At 43.5% G+C, this 18434-nt stretch overlaps 1 protein-coding gene across 1 annotated transcript in view; it reads right to left on the reverse strand.

Moving 5' to 3' along the window:
• Positions 1-16159, reverse strand: part of IP6K1 (inositol hexakisphosphate kinase 1) — a 62145-nt gene extending 45986 nt beyond the window's left edge. Inside the window, exon 1 of the mRNA XM_041764246.1 lies at positions 15971-16159. The gene's annotated coding sequence lies outside the window, so the exon portion shown is untranslated. The remainder of the gene's footprint in view (positions 1-15970) is intronic.
• Positions 16160-18434: the final 2275 nt, after the last annotated feature.

Consider the following 18434-nt stretch of genomic DNA (forward strand, 5'->3'; position numbering starts at 1 on the left):
TATCTCTCTGTGTCTCTCATAAATAAATAAAACCTTTTTTAAAAATTAAAAATCAAAAAAATAAAACTGGCTAACTAATCTGTGATGAATAGAAGTTGTTTCTGGCTAGAACAGAAGAGCACTTTAAGTTAATCCCTATATTAAAACTTTAAAATATAGGTGGTAGCAACAAGAATATTTTGTTGAGAAAATATTTTCTAAATTATTAACAACTTATTCATAGAACTCTAACAAGTAGCAGCTTACCAGTTATCAACATATTGTCTCTTGGCTCCAAACCCAACCATCATTACCTGCTCTGCAAAAATGGAGCTGGACACATTAAATATTTTTCCTTTGCCAGGATATGTCAGATGACACTAAGGAAATTCTGCAAAAAAAGAAAACGCTTTGGGGGCACTGGGTGCCCCACTGGGTGGCTCGGTCCATTAAGCCTTGATTGATTTCAGCTCAGGTCATGATTTCACAGTTGTGGGATCAACAAGCTTAAGGTCAAGCCCATGCTCAGCATGGAATCTGCTTAAAATTCTCTCTCCCTCTGCCTCTGCTCCACCCCCCTCACTCATGCATTCTCTCTCAAAAGAAATAAAATATTTTGTAAAAAAGAAGAAGAAAAGAAAAGGCTTCACTACCTGGTTCTAGTATGCTCCTCTCATTAGGCCCATCACCCAGTCAGCTCCCCTCAGTGCCTAGCCACTGGTGGGTACTTGACTCCCACAATGCATCATGGTCGGCAGCAAACAGTAGCCAACAGCTTCCTGACACCTCACTCAAGTAGTTTCGTGGCTGAGTGTTTCCAGCAAAACTCCTCTCCATAAATGGCTTTCTCCAACATTCTAGAAGGTAGATTTCCAACATCTTCCTTCTGCTAGTGTAGCACCACAGTGACTTTCTCTGCCATCCAGTTAAGCATGACCACCCCCTCCTCCAAGATGTGGATCTTAGCCCTTGGAGGGATCTTCTTGAGTGCTGTGTACCAGCCCTAGGGATAATGGCTGCTCTTATACATGCTATTCCTATATTACTTAAGAATTCACTCAACTTTTTATTAGCCAATCTCTCATTATCTCAATCCCGTTATAGTTAAGAATTCTTTACAATAAACTTCACCTGATCCAGGGCGCCTGGGTGGCTCAATTGGTTAAGCATCCAACTCCTGGTTTCGGCTAAGGTCATGATCCCAAGTTTGTGAGATCAAGCCTTGGGAAAGGCTCTGCACTCATCCGGGAGTCTCCTTCCCTCTCCCTTTACCCCTCCCCCAGGTTGTGTGAGCTCTCTCTCTAAAAAAAATAAATAAATATTTAACCTTTACCTGTTTATTTTTTTTTTTTAATTTTTATTTATTTATGATAGTCACACACAGAGAGAGAGAGAGAGGCAGAGAGTCACAGGCAGAGGGAGAAGCAGGCTCCATGCACCGGGAGCCCGACGTGGGATTCGATCCCGGGTCTCCAGGATCGTGCCCTGGGCCAAAGGCAGGCGCCAAACCGCTGCGCCACCCAGGGATCCCCTACCTGTTTAAATTCCTATGTGATTTTTGTCTCCCAAATGGACACTGTCAGTGTTTCAATGAGTGGAAAAGGCTAAGTAGCATAGACTGCAAGTGAAACATTTTGTTACCTACATAAAATCCACTTAGCTCTGCTTTATTCACAATTCTACCAATAAAAAGCAATGTAACACTGCAAACAGCCAAGTTAATAGGCTTAAGTGTCCAAGCAGCCCTGCCGGATACACTCTGCTTTAGGAAGTTACTCAAGCTTATTATTTGGCTCCTTGAGGCCAAAGTTAGCTTTCTTTGGAGACACTCATGAAATAACTAACACAACCACATATTTTATAGTACATCTTCCCAAACACAGTAAAAACTTCTTGGCATTCATTCTGTTTTATGCTAAAGAAATCACTTTAATTTTCATGCAGAATATAAAAAACCAAAACAGTCTATGCACATCTTGCACTTGCCTTAGTATCTAGTGTGCTACTTGGCCCTGACCCATACAACATCCTCCAGCTGAGCAGAATCTTTATAAATAAGTTTCAAAATACTCTCCACTAAATCAAGTTTGTGACCAAACAGCAACTATAAAGTCTCCAAATCAATCAGGGACCATTGGATGAAAAAAAAAAAAGAAAGAAAATCAGGGACCATTAAAATAGTATCTGCAAATAACTTTTTAAAGTATATAATCAAGTATATGTTGAAACCCCATAGTACAAATACTGTACTAAGACACAAACAGTTCCTGTCCTCAGAAAACTGAAAGTGAGGATGGAGGGCAGGTAGAAATGAGAGGCAAATAAGTAATTTTAAGACTATGGTAAATGTTACAGTGATGAATGTACTGTGAAAACAACTCTTGATCTTGGCTCAGGTCCTGATCTCATGGTTGTGAGTTTGAGCCCTGCACCCATGCACTGGGCTCCATGCTCATGAAGCCTACAAAAAAAAAAAAAAAAAAAAAGAGAAGAAGAAGAAAGAAGAAAGAAGAAAGAAGAAAGAAAGAAGAAAGAAGAAAGAAGAAAAAAGGGTTCTCAAAAGGTATGGCATCTAAACTGAAATCTGAAAGATAACTGGAGTTTGACAGGAAGTGGGGAGGGGTAGATAAAAGCATGGAAAATGGCCCAGAGGGAGGAGAGTCACCTGAAACATGACACTGGAGGGTCAAGACATGCAATTAGAGAGGCCATTAAGAACCAGGTGACGAAGTACCTCATCTGCTAGACTCAAATGAAACTATTCCCAAATAGTTCTGAGAAATTAAAATAAGCCATATATTAGCCATTTAACAAGCTTCCCCCTTATCTGATCAACTCCATGAGGTAAGGAAAGTAGGTATGGTCAACCCAATATCACATGCATAGTTGTAGAAAAAGAGGTCAGTCAGCTGACTTGTCAAAGTAAGGTTCCACAGCTAGAAAGTACTTACACATACCAGCATTCACTTTCCTTGCCTGGTTCCCAGGAGAGCTCCAAGATCTATCTTTTCAATCTAGTCTGGGAGACAGGCATCACTGGATGCAGGGTTGAGTGAACTTAGCACTGTCAGCAATACACTTGAAGGTTCATTTGCACAGAAAGTTTACTACCTTTATTTTTTTTTTTTTGTAAGATTTTATTTATTTATTCATGACAGACACAGAAAGAGAGAGAGGCAGAGAGACACAGACAGAGGGAGAAGCAGGCTCCATGCAGGGAGCCTGACGTGGAACTTGATCCCGGGTCTCCAGGATCACACCCCAGGCTGAAGACAGAACTAAACCACTGGGCTACTGGGGCTGCCCAGTTCACTGCCTTTAAAAATGATGGGGGAGCCCCAAACCTTTCAGACTTTAGACACTTGATACAACATTCTTTCTATCCCTTTTCACACTGCAGAGAAGCAAGGCCACAGGGTTTGAGGAAAAGGTACTGAATGATCAAGGATACCAAGAATTTCAGGTCCAGACTTGCACTTAAAATCATTTATTCTCTGCAGCTGTAGTAATCACCTAGAAACTGAATTCCCAGACTTCCACACCCTAAAAAATGTCTAAGATTCTATAGCTATCCCACCTGAAAAAAGCATGGTATCTTGGAAAGCATCACAATATTTTCAAGTGTAGTAATATAATAATGGAGAGTTTCAAATTCCCACAGAAACACTCTAGATGCTAACAACCAGCATCAGTATCCTTGGTCAGGAGGAGCCTTTCTGAGAACACCTGAAAATGTTTCCTTAGTCAATAAATAAAAGAAAAAATCAGGGCGCCTGGATGGCTTAGTTGGTGAAGCATCTATCTCTTGATTTCAGGTCATGATTTCAGGGTTGTGAGATCAAGCCCCACATCAGGCTTGCACTGGGCGTGGAGCCTGCTTAAGAGATTCTTTCTCCCTCTACCCTCCTCCCCCCCACCAATAATAAAATTAAAATATAAATAAATAAAACTGAAAAACACAACATCTCAATCCTATAGCAGCTACTTGCATTATAAAGCTAACTTTAAGCCAAATCACAAGAGATGGTCTCACCCTCTCCCACTCTACCCTGGCAGGGGAACAAACCTGTTCACATCATTCAACTACCAAAACAAAGTTATAGTTCAGATACAAGGCCTCTATAGTGCCCCACTGATCGATCGCATTGGCTTAGAAAAAATTTCAATCTTTTTTTTTTTTTTAAGGAAAAATCAGAGTAATAACACACACACACACACACACACACACACAGAATAACTGACATGGGAAGGAAGTACAATAGGAAAGGAAGGCTGTCAGTGTACCAGAGCCATGCAGACACAGCAATTAGGCTACAGGGAGCAAAGGCTACAGCTATCAAAGGGCTCCAGGGTGAGCAGAGAGGAGAAACAAAGTCCCCTGTCAGGCTTTTATGATTTTTTAGTCAAATGAAGAACAGCAGAATGAATTATCTGAACTTTTTCCTATGAAGGATCATATCTTAATTTTGGGTTGCATGAGGACTAGAAATCTGACCTGCTCTGTTTGACGGGAATGACCCTACCAACAGTCTTATACTTGAAAAAACAAAAGCCTTAAAGGAAAATTGAATTTGTTTTTATCACCCCTCAGTGCTTTTACCTAAAAGGAACTCTTGATGCTTTATAAGCATCAAGAGTTTCCTCATTCACCCGCAGATTCTTGGATAAGGATTTTTACCACAAAGAAGTTCTACAAACAGCTCTAAGATGTAAACCTTCAATAGCACCCAAGGGCCAGTATTTCAGTTAAGGGCCACAGTATAGCAATAAGGCTTGCTCAACAGCACTAATTACATTTTCCCAGGTAAAACAAGTACCTACTCACAGCCCAATTTCCCAGATAGCATACCAGGTGCAAAGCTGTTTAAAAGGAAAGGAAAAGTTGTCTACATTTAAAGGATGAGGAAACTGGACAGCCCCGGTGGCACAGCAGTTTGGCGCCGCCTGCAGCCTGGGGTGTGCTCCTGGAGACCCGGGATCGAGTCCCACATCGGGCTCCCTGCATGGAGCCTGCTTCTGTCTCTGCCTCTCTCTCTCTCTCTCTCTGTGTCTATGAATAAATAAATAAAATCTTTAAAAAAATAAAGGATGAGGAAACTAAAGCACACAGAAAATAAGCAAACGAAAACTAAAGCAGAAAAATGAAAAAGCTGAGACGTCTGGGTGGCTCAGTGGTTCAGCATCTGCCTTCGGCTCAAGGCATGATCCTGGAGTCCAGGGATCGAGTCCTGCGTCCAGCTCCTTGCATGGAGCCTGTTTCTCCTCCCTCTGCCTATGTCTCTGCCTGTGTCTCTCATGAATAAATATTTTTTTAAAAAATGAAAAAGTTGGGCAGCCCCGGTGGCGTAGCGGTTTGGCGCCCCCTGCGGCCCAGGGTGTGATCCTGGAGACCTGGGATCAAGTCCCACGTCCAGCTCCCTGCAGAGCCTGCTTCTCTCTCTGCCTGTGTCTCTGCCTCTCTTTCGCTCTGAATAAAGAAATCTTAAAAAAAAAAAAAAATGAAAAAGTTCTACCTAGCCTACTTTATAATTGGTTCTGAATCTAAACTTGTTTAAATTCATGATAAATGCCATGTTACTTCTTTTAAAAGAGCTATTCATCCTAGAAAGACCCCAAGCATCAAGACCTATTGTGTATATTTTTAAAAACTACTACATGGAGGTTTATAGACACTTTATTCATAATTGCCAAAAACTGGAAGTAACCAAGATGTCCTTCAAAAGGTGAATGGGATGGGGTGCCTGGGTCGTTCAGTCAGTTAACTGTCAGGTCATGGTCTCAGGGTCATGAGATGGAGCCTGCAATGGGCTCTGCTGCTGGGCTTGGAGCCTGCTTAAGATTCCCTCTCTCCCTCTAGCTCTACTCCTCCCCCACTCCACCACCACCCCGCCCCCCATCCACACTTGCATGTGTGTGCATGTGCTCTCTCAAAAATAATAATAAAACAAAAGGTGAGTGGATAAATAAACTGTGATCCATTCAGACAACAGAATATTATTCAGCACTAAAAAGAAATGAGTTATCAAGCCCTACAGATATGGAGAAACCGTAAATGCATACTACTAAGTGAAAGAAGCCAATCTAAAAAGGCTATATACTGTATGACTCCAACTATATGACGTTCTAGAAAAGACAAAACTTTGAAAATAGTAAAACTACTACTGGTTGCCAGGATTTGAAGGAGAGGGAGGGATGAATAGGAGCACACTGGATTTTTTTAGGACAGCAAAACTATTCTGTATGATACTATAATGGATACATGCCATTACACATTTGTCAAAACAAATACATTCTGTGGAATGTAAGAGTGAACCCTAACATAAACTATGGACTTTGGGTGATAATGTGTCATTGCAGATTCGCTGACTAACAAAGTATCACTCTACTGTGGGATGTTGATAATGGAAGAGACTATTGGGGAAAGGGGTCAAGGGGTACATGGGAACTCTCTATTCTTGATATTCAATTTTCCTATAAACTTAAAACTACTTTAAAAAACAAGTCTAGGGGATCCCTGGGTGGCTCAGCAGTTTGGCGCCTGCCTTTGGCCCGGGGCACAATCCTGGGGTCCTGGGATCAAGTCCCACATCGGGCTCCCTGCATGGAGCCTGCTTCTCCCTCTGCCTGTGTCTCTGCCTCTCTCTCTCTCTCTCTCTGTGTCTCTCACGGATAAATAAAAAAATTTAAAAAAATAATAATAAAGTTAAAAAAAAAACAAGTCTATTTTATAGAAAGCCAAAGTATTTAAATGTTCTAATTTTTTTAATATTCTAATTTTTTATCTGGGTGGTTATTAGACATATGTATACATGTATAAATCTCAAAATTTGTCCACTTTAGATGTATTTTATATGTATCTATAAGCATATGTATCAGGATGCCTGGGTGGGTCAGTGGTTGAGCATCTGACTTCACGCCCAGGGCGTGATTCTAGTGTCCTGGGATCAAGTTCCGCATGGGGCTCCCTGCATGAAGCCTGCTTCTCTCTCTGCCTATGTCTCTGCCTCTCTCTCTCTCTCTCATGAATAAATGAATAAAATCTTTTTAAAAAATCTTAAAAACATATATATAAGCATACGTTCTTATATGTATATTTATAGGTATATGTATTTTATTTACACATATTTCAATAAGTTACTTTGAAGGAAAACAAAAATTTAATAGGGCAAACTAATCACTTGAGGGAAAATAAAATCTGTGCTTAGGGCAGCCCTGGTGGCATAGCGGTTTAATGCAGCCTGGGGTGTGATCCTGGAGACCCGGGATCGAGTCCCATGTCGGGCCTCCTGTATGGAGCCTGCTTCTCCCTCTGCCTGTGTCTCTGTCTCTATGAATAAGTAAAATCTTTAAAACAAAAAAAAAAAATCTGTGCTTAAACTAACACTGGAAGGCAGAGCCTTGATGAGGCATGAGCACTGTCCAAGCGCAGAGACTCCCTGGCTCTGTGGCCTAAACATCTTAATTCTTAGTTTCCTCCACTATAAAATGAACGTACTACTACTTGTCTCATAGAGCTGTTAAAGAAATTCTTGGGATGCCTGGGTTCAGTCAGTTAAGTGTCTGCCTTCAGCTCAGATCATGTTCTCAGGGCCTGGTGTTGGCTCCCTGCTCAGTGAAGAGTCTGCTTCTCCCTCTCCCTCTCCCTCCACTCACTAGTGCTCTCCTTTAAGTAAATTCTTTAAAAATAAATAAGTAGGGCAGCACCGGTGGCCCAGTGGTTTATCGCCACCTTCGGCCCAGGGTGTGATCCTGGAGACCCGGGATTGAGTCCCAAGTCAGGCTCCCTGCATGGAGCCTGCTTCTCCCTCTGCCTGTGCCTCTGCCTCTCTCTCTTTCTCTCTCTCTCTCTCTCTCTCTCTGTGTCGGTCATAAATAAATAAATAAATAAATAAATAAATAGTATAGACATTTAAAATTTTTAATAAAGTGCCCTCTAAATAAGCAGTATTTTGGGATCCCTGGGTGGCACAGCGGTTTGGCGCCTGCCTTTGGCCCAGGGCGTGATCCTGGAGTCCCGGGATCGAGTCCCACGTCGGGCTCCCTGCATGGAGCCTGCTTCTCCCTCTGCCTGTGTCTCTGCCTCTCTCTCTCTCTCTCTGTGACTATCATAAATAAATTTTAAAAAAATAAATAAATAAATAAATAAGCAGTATTTTAAGAGTAATTTTCTCACTTCAACCAACTCCCACATGAAAGTTTCATTCATCTTAAATCCCTACCTTAACTTCCATCCAGAAAATATCATTTTAGCAACTCCATTAGAATCTATTTAATTCTTTAAGAGATATGGGAAGCTTTAAAAGAAGACTCTGATAACCAAGAAACTAGTCACTGATCACCAGCCCAAGTCAATGGTGAAAGAGAATGCAATACACCAAACAGAGCTATGAATAGGCAAAATGTGGAAAGGACTATTAATGGGGGGGGGGGGGGGGGGAAGGGTTGAATACTCACCAAAAGCACTGCTTACTCCTTCCAGAAATTAATGAGAAGACCTCTTAGCTAAGACCCTCTGGTTGGTGTCAGTTTTCTAACACTACACATGGGAGATCATCAGACAAAGCAGCTTCAAACTTTAAAAAGTTGTATGTGAATTAAAATTAAAACTCACATGCAACTTTTTACAGTAGCAAAATACATGCCACATGACTTACAGTCTAAAGAGGCAGTGTCCACTGTGGCAACTGGACTTGAACACTTACAAAGGCAAAAATCACCAAGGCCAGGCTCCATAGAGAGATAGATGAAGGATGAATTCTGTGAACCTTGTGAATGACCAAGAGGCCTCCTGGCCTGCATCAATTAACAGAAATTCAGGGGTGCCTGGGTGGCTCTTGATTTTGCCTCAGATCATCATCTCAGGGTCATGAGATCCAGCCCCATGCCAGGCTCCTAACTGGGCATGGAGCCTGCTTGATTCTCTCTCTCTGTCTCCCTCCCTCCCTCCCTTTCTCTCTCTCTCTCTCTGTCTCCCTCCCTCCCTCCCCTCTCTCCCCAAAAAAGAGAGAAATCCAGAAGCATGACAAGCACTGCTATAAGTTCTATAACAAACAGACCCCCTCCATCTAGAAGCTTGTGTCTACTTGGGCAATAAATAGTTCCTGGTTACTTCAACTTGCCACCTCCATGGAGTATCATTAGTTCTTGGATAGATATGGAAATCTGGCGAAAGCAGAAAATGGAAGCTTGAAGATGAGAACTATAAGGAATAAAAACAAAACTGGGCCCACAACCCATAGGACTATTCTCTAACTTTTCCTGAAAGTGTCCCTCTGACGTAGTCTGGAAGTCAGAGCCATTCTACTCTCAGATACATATTGAAGAAAAATGAAGATATATACACACACAGATGTGTACAAGAGCATCTATTGTATTTCATTCATAAAAGCCCCAAACTACAAACAACTCACATGCACATCAGCAAATGGTATAGCCATAAAACAGAACACTACTGAGGAACAATACTGAGGAACACAACAAAATAAGATGAACCTCAAAACATCATACTAAGCAAAAGTCAGACACAAAAGACTTCTCATTATTCTCAGTAGTTCTATAAAGTCACTACTAACACCAAGTTAGCAAATACCAAGCCACTACTACTAGGGGAAATATAGCATTAGGTTCTGTAAGCCTCTGGTCACATTTTTGTCAACCGATCAATTCATAACCTTCCAGAGTTATACACATAGAATATATAACCTTGTATGTATGCTTCTTTTTAAAGACACTTTAATAGACAGTAGTTCCCCCTTATCCACAGTTTTGCTTTTGCAATTTCAGTGACCCAGAGTCAAACACAGTCCAGAAGCAGATGGTCCTCCTCCTAAGGTATGGTCAGAAGGTCAGTAGTAGCCTAACGCTACGTCAAGATGCCTACCTACATCATTCACCTCACGGCATCTTATCATGTAGGCGTTTTATCATCTCACCTCATCACAAGAAGGGTGAGTACAATAACATACTGTAAGAGAGAGACAACATTCACATAACTTTTATTATAGTATATTGTAATTGTTCTAATTTATTATTACTTGTGTTGTTAGTCTCTTCCCATGCCTGATTTACAAATTAAACTTTATTACATATGTATATAAAAAAATCGTACATATATAGTTCAGTAACATCTCCAATTTCAGGCATCCACTGGGGGTCCTGGGAAGTATCCCCTAAAGATAAGGGGAGGAACTACTAGATACTGTTGACACAGTAACACTGAAATCTCAGCCAACAGTACTATAATTCATGTCTGAACAAAATCTAATCTAATACATGTATTTTCTCCATTAGGGGCATCACAACTTTCTTGTACTTAGGAAGACTAACACTTCAGAACTACACTTAAGAGACATTTTATTTATTTGTTTGTTTATTTATTTAAAAAGATTTTATTTAATTTTTTTCAAGATTTTATTTATTCATGAGAGAAACACACACAGAGAGAGAGAGAGAGAGGCAGAGACACAGGCAGAGGGAGAAGCAGACTCTTTGCAGGGAGCCTGACGTGGGACTTGATTCCAGGACTCCAGGATCATGCCCTGGGCCCAAGGCAGCACTAAACCGCTGAGCCACTCAGGCTGCCCTTAACAGCCATTTTAAACAGCAAAATTCTCAACAAAAAAAAACACAAAAATACGAAAAATCATGTCATTAAACAGACCATGAAAAAAGACGCTTACAGTATTAGAGCTGAAACAAGAAAGCAGAGTGTCACACCTTGCTCCACTTTAGCTGGGAATGGACACAACAGACAATTCAAATTTTTTTGCCATCTGGCCTACAAACAGTTTTCTTTCACTAGTGAAGCAGCTCAAATTTTCTTATTTCATCGCCAAATTTTTTTTAAAAATCAGGAAATTCCACATAAAAATTCAGATTTCTTGTTTTCTTAAAAAACAACAACAACAACAACAACAATCACCTGGCTCTAACAGTTGAGCATCAGGGCATGATCCTGGAGTTCCAGGATCTGAGTCCTGCATCAGGCTCCCTGCGGGGAGCCTGCTTCTCCCTCAGCCTATGTCTCTGCCTCTCTCTGTGTCTCTCATGAATAAATAAAATCTTTTAAAAAATCACAAGGGATGCCTAGGTGGCCCACTGTCTTCAGCTCAGCTCAGGATCCCAGAGTTCTAGGATGAGTTCTAGGATGAGTTCAGGCTTCCTGCTCAGCGGGGTGTCTGCTTCTCCCTCTGCCCTTCCCACCCACTCCACCCCACCATCTCCCTTGTTCTCCCTCTCTGGCGCACACGCTCTCTCTCTCTCTCTCTCAAATAAAATTGTTTTGTTTTTTAAATCACAAGACCTAGTAACACAACTGGCCGGAACCAAACAACACTGACCCTTTAGATTAGGCCTGTGCTCACTAGCTTACCCTAATCCCTACCTCTCTCTACACAATGCCCTTACACTCTGCTTCCCTAAATTTGTTGCCAGCTAGCCTGTGATACAGATGCATCATTTACCAACATAGATGTTTATATAATATATTGCTGGGACGCCTGGGTGGCTCAGTGGGTGAGCATCTGCCTTCAGGTCAGGGCGTGATCCCAGGCAGGGGATCGAGTCCCACATTGGGCTCCCTACAAGAAGCCTGCGTCTCCCTATGTCTGTGTCTCTGTCTCTCTCTCTGTCTCTTATGAACAAATCAAATATTAAAATATATATATATATTGGCGGTCAGCAATATGTTATATATATATAACATATTGCTGACTGCCAATAGGTACAAGTCAGGATGTATAGCATAATCTCATGTCTGTAAAAATCAAGGACAGAGGGGGAAAAAGGCTGGTTATACACTAAAATAAAGGGAAGTTAAGAATGAACCTTTATTTTTATTTCTTGTTACTCATATATCTTTTTTTTTTTTTTTAAACTAGTGAATATGGGATGCTTGGGTGGCTCAGCGGTTGAGTGCCTGCCTTTGGCCCAAGGCATGATCCTGGAGTCCCAGGATAGAGTCCCTCATCGGGCTCCCTGCATGAAGCCTGCTTCTCCCTCTGCCTGTCTCTGCCTCTCTCTCTCTCTGTGTGTCTCTCATGCAAAAATAAATAAAATCTTTAAAAATAAAACTAGTGAATATACATCCCTTATGTAAGTTGTTTTTTATAGCAGCTTTGATTATAATCACACATCATATAATTCACCCATTTAATGTGCATAATTCAATGGTTTTTAGTATATTCACAGACATGCACAAGTATCGCTACAACTTTAAACATACTCATCACCTCAAAAAGAAACCCCATAACCTCATCTATCATTCCCCTATGCTCTCATCCACCTCCAAGCCCTAAGCAACCACTAATCTACTTCCTAGCTCTATAGATTTTCCTATTCTGGGTATTTTGTATAAATGGAATCACATAATATGTGATCTTTTGTGTCTGGCCTCCTTCACGTTTTCCATGTTATATGTATCAGTGCTTCATTCTTTTTTATTGCTAAATAATACTTCGTTGTATGTATATACATTTTATTTATCCATTATTAACTGATAAGACAGTTATTTCCCTCTTTGCATATTATAAATAACACTGCTATTAACATTCATATACAGGTTATTGTGTGGACATGTTTTCATTTCTCTTGGGTAGATATTTAGGAGTGGGATTTGTGGGTCATATGGTAACTCTATGTTTAACTATTCAAAGAACTGCCAGATTCTTTTCTAAATCTGGGCAAAAGCACAGATCCACTGGCCCAAATAGACAAAATGCCTGACTCCTCTCTGACTGCATCATTTTACATTCATATCATTCTCCGTGTATGAAGGCTCTGATTTCTCCACATCCTCACCAACACTAGTCATTACCTGACTTTTGAATTATAGAATAAGTTGTTTCTAAGTGTTCATTCAATCCTAACACACCCAGATTTTTATGGACTTCAAGCTGCTCTTATTCACTGACATCAAATTTTAGACTTGAAAAGAACCCAGTCCTAGACCTACTTACTAGATTGCCCACCTTCTGTAAAATGAAGGAACAAGAGTAAATGATCCAAACCCCACTTGCAAATGAAACTTTTACAGAAGAGATTAGCAGAAAATTTTCAAAGAATAAAAAAAGAAAAAAAAAATTTCTAGCACTCAACAAAACAAAGTCCCTAACAGGGACCCAGCCCTCAAGTGAACATGTTTTCCCATCAAAATTCATTTGTAGGGATCCCTGGGTGGTGCAGTGGTTTGGCGCCTGCCTTTGGCCCAGGGCGTGATACTGGAGACCCAGGATCGAATCCCACATCAGGCTCCCGGTGCATGGAGCCTGCTTCTCCCTCTGCCTATGTCTCTGCCTCTCTCTCTTTCTCTCTCTGTGACTATCATAAAAAAAAAAAAACTTAAAAAAAAAATTCATTTGTAGGGGCACCTGGGTGGCTCAGTGGTTGAGCCATCTGCCTTTGGCTCAGGTCATGATTCCAGGGTCCTAGGATTAAGTCCCTCCATCACACTCCCTGTGGGGAGCCTGGTCCTCCCTCTGCCTATGTATCTACCTCTCTCTGTCTCTCATGAATAAATAAATAAAATCTTAAAAAAAAAAACCCTCATTTGTAATGGCTCGTACATAAATGGAACTTCAAACCATAGCAGCAAATGACAGCCTTGATCTAACACTTTTCATAAAAGAACCAAGATATCTTAGATTGTCCCACTTCGAATCCATCGCTCAAATCCTGCTATAATTAGGAAAGAGAAATAAAATCTAATTTAAAATAGGGGCAAAAGCACAGATCCAATGGCACAAACACAAATCTCCCAATTTCTCCCTTGACCCAAGTCAGAGACAAGAGTGTATGTACTCTGTAGCCTTTCCCCAGCTCTCCCATCACTGCTCCCCATGGTCTCAGGGCAGCAATAGGAAGGCAAGCAGCAAATAATACTGATGCATTTATAGCAGCCCAAGGTGGCAGTGAGACCCAACCAAGAAGGTCTAAGAATCTTGGCACCCAATGCTATGTTCGCCCAATGCATGTTTTCCAAGAATCAATACTGGATCTTGGTCAGGAAGGGGATGGACCACACAGTCCCTTCTGAGAATGCAGAATTACTTTGTTTTCAGGCTTCAGTTCTGCACTCTGAGCAAGTTCTGCCTCCTTCCTGCAGTACTGAGGATGGGCCTCCATAAGGCATTGGATATGCAAGCACTTCTGGCAGAGTAAGAGGTGGAGAGATCCATGGCCACCAAATCCCCATTTCTACATGTTTATTCTGTCCATTTCCCTGTTTAAATACAGAAGGTGTTTTAAACTCAGACAAATTTAACACTCTTGTAAACATTTAGTTCTCACCTACTACATGCAGGTTGCAAGATAACACAAAAAGTCTCTATAGGACAAAGCTTAGGTCTCAACAGAGAAAATAAAAATATATACTTAAAAGAGCAAATGCTATTTTTTGTATAAGGACAATAATGCTCCTGCAGTATCCCCAGGAGCTGGAACACCTAGGAAATGTTTCATAAAGAAGACCTGAGCTGAACTCTGGAGAAAAGAGAAGAAGAAAAACTGGTATCCCAAAGAGGAGTAAAAGCCATTGAACTTGGCTGGCAAGAAACCTGTGTATGGTTGAAATATCTATGGAATGGAATGTCTAGCAAATCATCTGGTAATGGGGATTAGGAGAAGCCCTGGAGAGGTGGGCTGGGGCCAGCTGGGCAAGAGCACCTCAAATGCCACGTTAGGACATCAGATCTCATCCCATAAGTTGCAGCAGTTTCTGACTTCAGTGTAGGATCTCCAGTCTCTTGAAGTGTGTGTGTGTGTGTCAGTCATAATACTTAAAAGTCCTGACATTTACAGGTGAATTACATAAATACATGAAGAGTCTGTGTTCTCACAAGACCACAGCAAGAGGCTGCCAGCCTCCTCTGGTTTCAGCATCTTCTCCAAAAGAATCTCCTGATCAAGGAGCTGGTTTCTTTCAAAATTAAACATTAAGATGACAAGATCCTGACACAAGTGTAAAAAGTATTGTTGCTTGACTTCTCAGTCGAATCCATTCATGTTTTTTGTATGACCACATACAAGGAGCCTGCGCAGTGAAGCCAAGAGACCAGAGAGAAAGAGCAACGTGTTGTGGAGCACTCAGAACTCCTCCTAGGCCTGCACACCTTGCTGGTGGTCTCTAACCCTCCCGCCCTTGCAGAAAGGGGGCCTGACGGTTTGTTTTCATTGGGCAAGATACATTTAGTCTGTTAAAAGTTAATTTGACAGTTTCATACCATCCACAACGACAAAAATAAGTTTTTTTTTTTTTCTGATTCTAAGAGAGTCCTATATTTCCTTTGTCTCCCGATTACACTGGCAGAATATCTATTTCTTTAGGAGATAAAACCAAGTCATCACCATAATATTCACTTTCTTCTGGAGCAAAGAGAAGATGACCTTACTACAAGTCCAAAAAATGGTCACAAATCAAAGAAGTTGTGTTCCAAAATAAAAGTCGGGCATCATGGACATTCAAGCAGGCTCTTCAGGAAGAAGCAAACAGTGAGCTCCGAGGAGCACAGGAGGCGGGCGCTGGGCAGAGCCTTACCCCTGCTAGAATCACCGGGCCACGACACTGGCCTGCCTGGGTTCGTGGGGGCTTTAGCCTGTTTCGTCTAGTCTTAGTTTTCAACTAAGTGAAAAACACTCGCAGGAACCACATCTAAGAAACAGGTGTTATTTCTCATTCGGGAGCAACGGACGACTCCCGAGAGCATCAGGATGGCAATGCACACGTTTCAGTGGTGCGGGCCAAAGGAGATAATTTCCCGCTACCCCGCCGGCCGGCCTTTGGGCGCGGGGCTCTCAGACCTCTACCCCGCGGCCGTCCACCTCGGCGCTGGCATCTGGGAGGCTCCACGGGCGGCGGGTCCAGGACGCTCGAGTGATGTGTGAGCGATGCTTGGCAGATGCCCCGGCCCCGCGCGCGCCCGCTCCAACCCCGCGCCCGCCGCCGCCCGCCCCGCCGGCGTCAGGCCGGTCTTTCGGCCCGGCTCCTGTCACTCACCGGCCCAGCCCGGGCAGCGGGCGCCCACGGCTCCCCACGGGAGCTGGGCCCCCCGGGCCTCCAGGTTTCGGCCCGCCCCCGGCAGGCAGCGCAGGTGGATGAGCCCCGCAGCAGCGGCCCCACACCGGCCGCTCGGTCCAGCTCCCGGCGCTGCCCACTGGGTACGGATCAACAACAAGATGGCGGCCAGCCGAGGGGGCGGGGGCCGGGCGTCATAGTAACCAAGACGGCGAAGAACCCGCCCCGGCTGAGAATATCTCCAATCAACAGCCTCTTCATCCGACGCTTAAGGGAGTGCTTCTCGCTGACAGGTCAGCCGGCCTGTCAGTCAGAGCCTGCCTCTCACGGCCCTCGCCGAACGCCTCAGGACGTGACTGTGACGGCAAGGAGTGGCGCATGCGCGCGGTTCCCGGAGTTGCTGGCGGCAGAGCTTTTGCTGGCGACTCTGGGGCTATACCGCCCTTGGCCTTTTCGCGTGTGTAGCCTTTTTGCGGAGCCGACAGGGTCTTCTCACACATGCGCACATACTTAGGGAATGCGTGTTGTGTGCTGCATGCTTTTTTTGTTGTCACCCACTGGAAGGGGGAATTGTTGTCCAGGTTCACTGGTGAGGAAACTGAGGCGCAGAGGGGATGGCCTGGCCAAGGTCATGCCACCTCTGGATATGGAGGCACCAGATTTCGTACCTCCTCCTACTGGCCTCAGAGTTTAATAGTTTCTTCCCAGCGGCTCGCCCCACACACACCTCGCTTTGCCCCTCATTAGTGGCAAGGTGCCACCACGTGTGCTGCCCCAAGCAGTCCCTGGCCCATTGCCCACGTTTGTCCTTCTGCCTTGAGTTCAGATCAAGCACAAGCCCTGGCACACAAACTCTTCTTTTCCTGCCCTAGAGCATCTTGTCCTGAATACCTGTGACACAGTTTTTGCCCTGGACTGTCATGATCTATCTCAGAGGCTGAGTCCTAGGAAAATGGTTATCCCTGGTCCCCCAAACAGATAACCTAACCTTGGGGTCGGCTTTAGGGTTAGGAACTCAAATGCAATCACATAGCCTGGACCCACATCAAGTCCCAGAACTAGTTACGTGACTTGAACCTTGGTCTCCCCATCTATAAAATGAGGATAACAAATGAGCCCTTAGGGGCCGCCTGGGTGGCTCAGTGGTTGAGTGTCTGCCTTCAGCTCAGGTTGTGATCCCAGAGTTCCAGGATGGACTCCCACACCCGGCTCCCTGCAAGGAGCCTGCTTCTCCCTCTGCCCATGTCTCTGCCTCTGTGTGTGTGTGTCTCTTATGCATAAATAAAATCTTTAAAAAAAAAAAAAAAAAAGAGCCCTTAGAGTGGAGTAAGTACTCAGGAAAGTCAGCCTATAACCACTTCCAGTAACCGCCTGCTATCAGGTTGCTGTCACTAGGGCCAGCTACAACACTCTCACTTTTAGGGGAGCACCATGAAGCATGTTTTTCACACAGAAGACACTCAGCTTCTTCCCTAACCTGGGACACCATAACTGGCTCAGGAAGGAAGATCCTTGATTTCCCTGAGAGGTTCAGGTCCACACACTTGGCAGATGGGAGAAGGCTGAAAGAACTTAGGGATATGTCAGTAAAGGTAGCCTCTACCCAGAGAGCAGGTCCTCTTGGAGAGCTGGCAGTAACATGAGACCTGATTCCAGGCTGAGCAAGGGGAGTGACCTAGCACCACATCCAACAGAACCTGCACTCCTGCAGGTTATTGTAGGCCACCTGGCTCTCTGCAACTGCTCAACTCAGCTCAGCAATGGGAGGGCTGAGGGCCAAGAAACCAGAAGAAACATCAGAAATCAATGGGAATAGCCTGTCAGAAGGGGGCTACCATCAATCCCTCCATGGCCATCCTTGCCACAGGGTTCTCAAGTCTGCACCAACTCTCACCTCAATGCAAAAGCTCCAGATCTTTCCCAAGATAAACCTCTACACACAGTCTGCAGTTGGCCCTGGAGGTTGGTGAGGGCCCTCAAACAGCAACAATGTTCTCTGTTCAGTGGGAAGAGGAAGCTCCCCATCCACTAGAGCAGGTAGTCTCTGAAGGGACAGGCTGACTGGTAGCCTCCTATGTCACTAACAAGGATAACAGACTCTTACCTTTGCATTACTCATGGTCAGTCAGAGAGTCATACAATGCCTTCTAAAAAAAAAAATAATCTGGGAAGCCCAGGTGGCTCAGCAGTTTAGCGCTGCGTTCAGCCCAGGGCCTGATCCTGGAGACCTGGGATCAAGACCCACGTCGGGCTCCCTGCATGGAGCCTGCTTCTCCCTCTGCCTCTCTCTGTGTCTCAATAAATAAATAAAATCTTAAAAAAAAAAAAAAAGAAAAATAATAATCTTCTACTCTCTAGAGTGTTCCCAGAAGGCAAGGCACTCTAAGTAAGAACAAGGAAGCACAGATCTCAGAGCTTTTCCCACGGTGGGTTTCAAGGCTGGGAC

Source organism: Vulpes lagopus, chromosome 7 (genome assembly GCF_018345385.1).
Source record: "Vulpes lagopus strain Blue_001 chromosome 7, ASM1834538v1, whole genome shotgun sequence".
NCBI lineage: Eukaryota > Metazoa > Chordata > Mammalia > Carnivora > Canidae > Vulpes > Vulpes lagopus.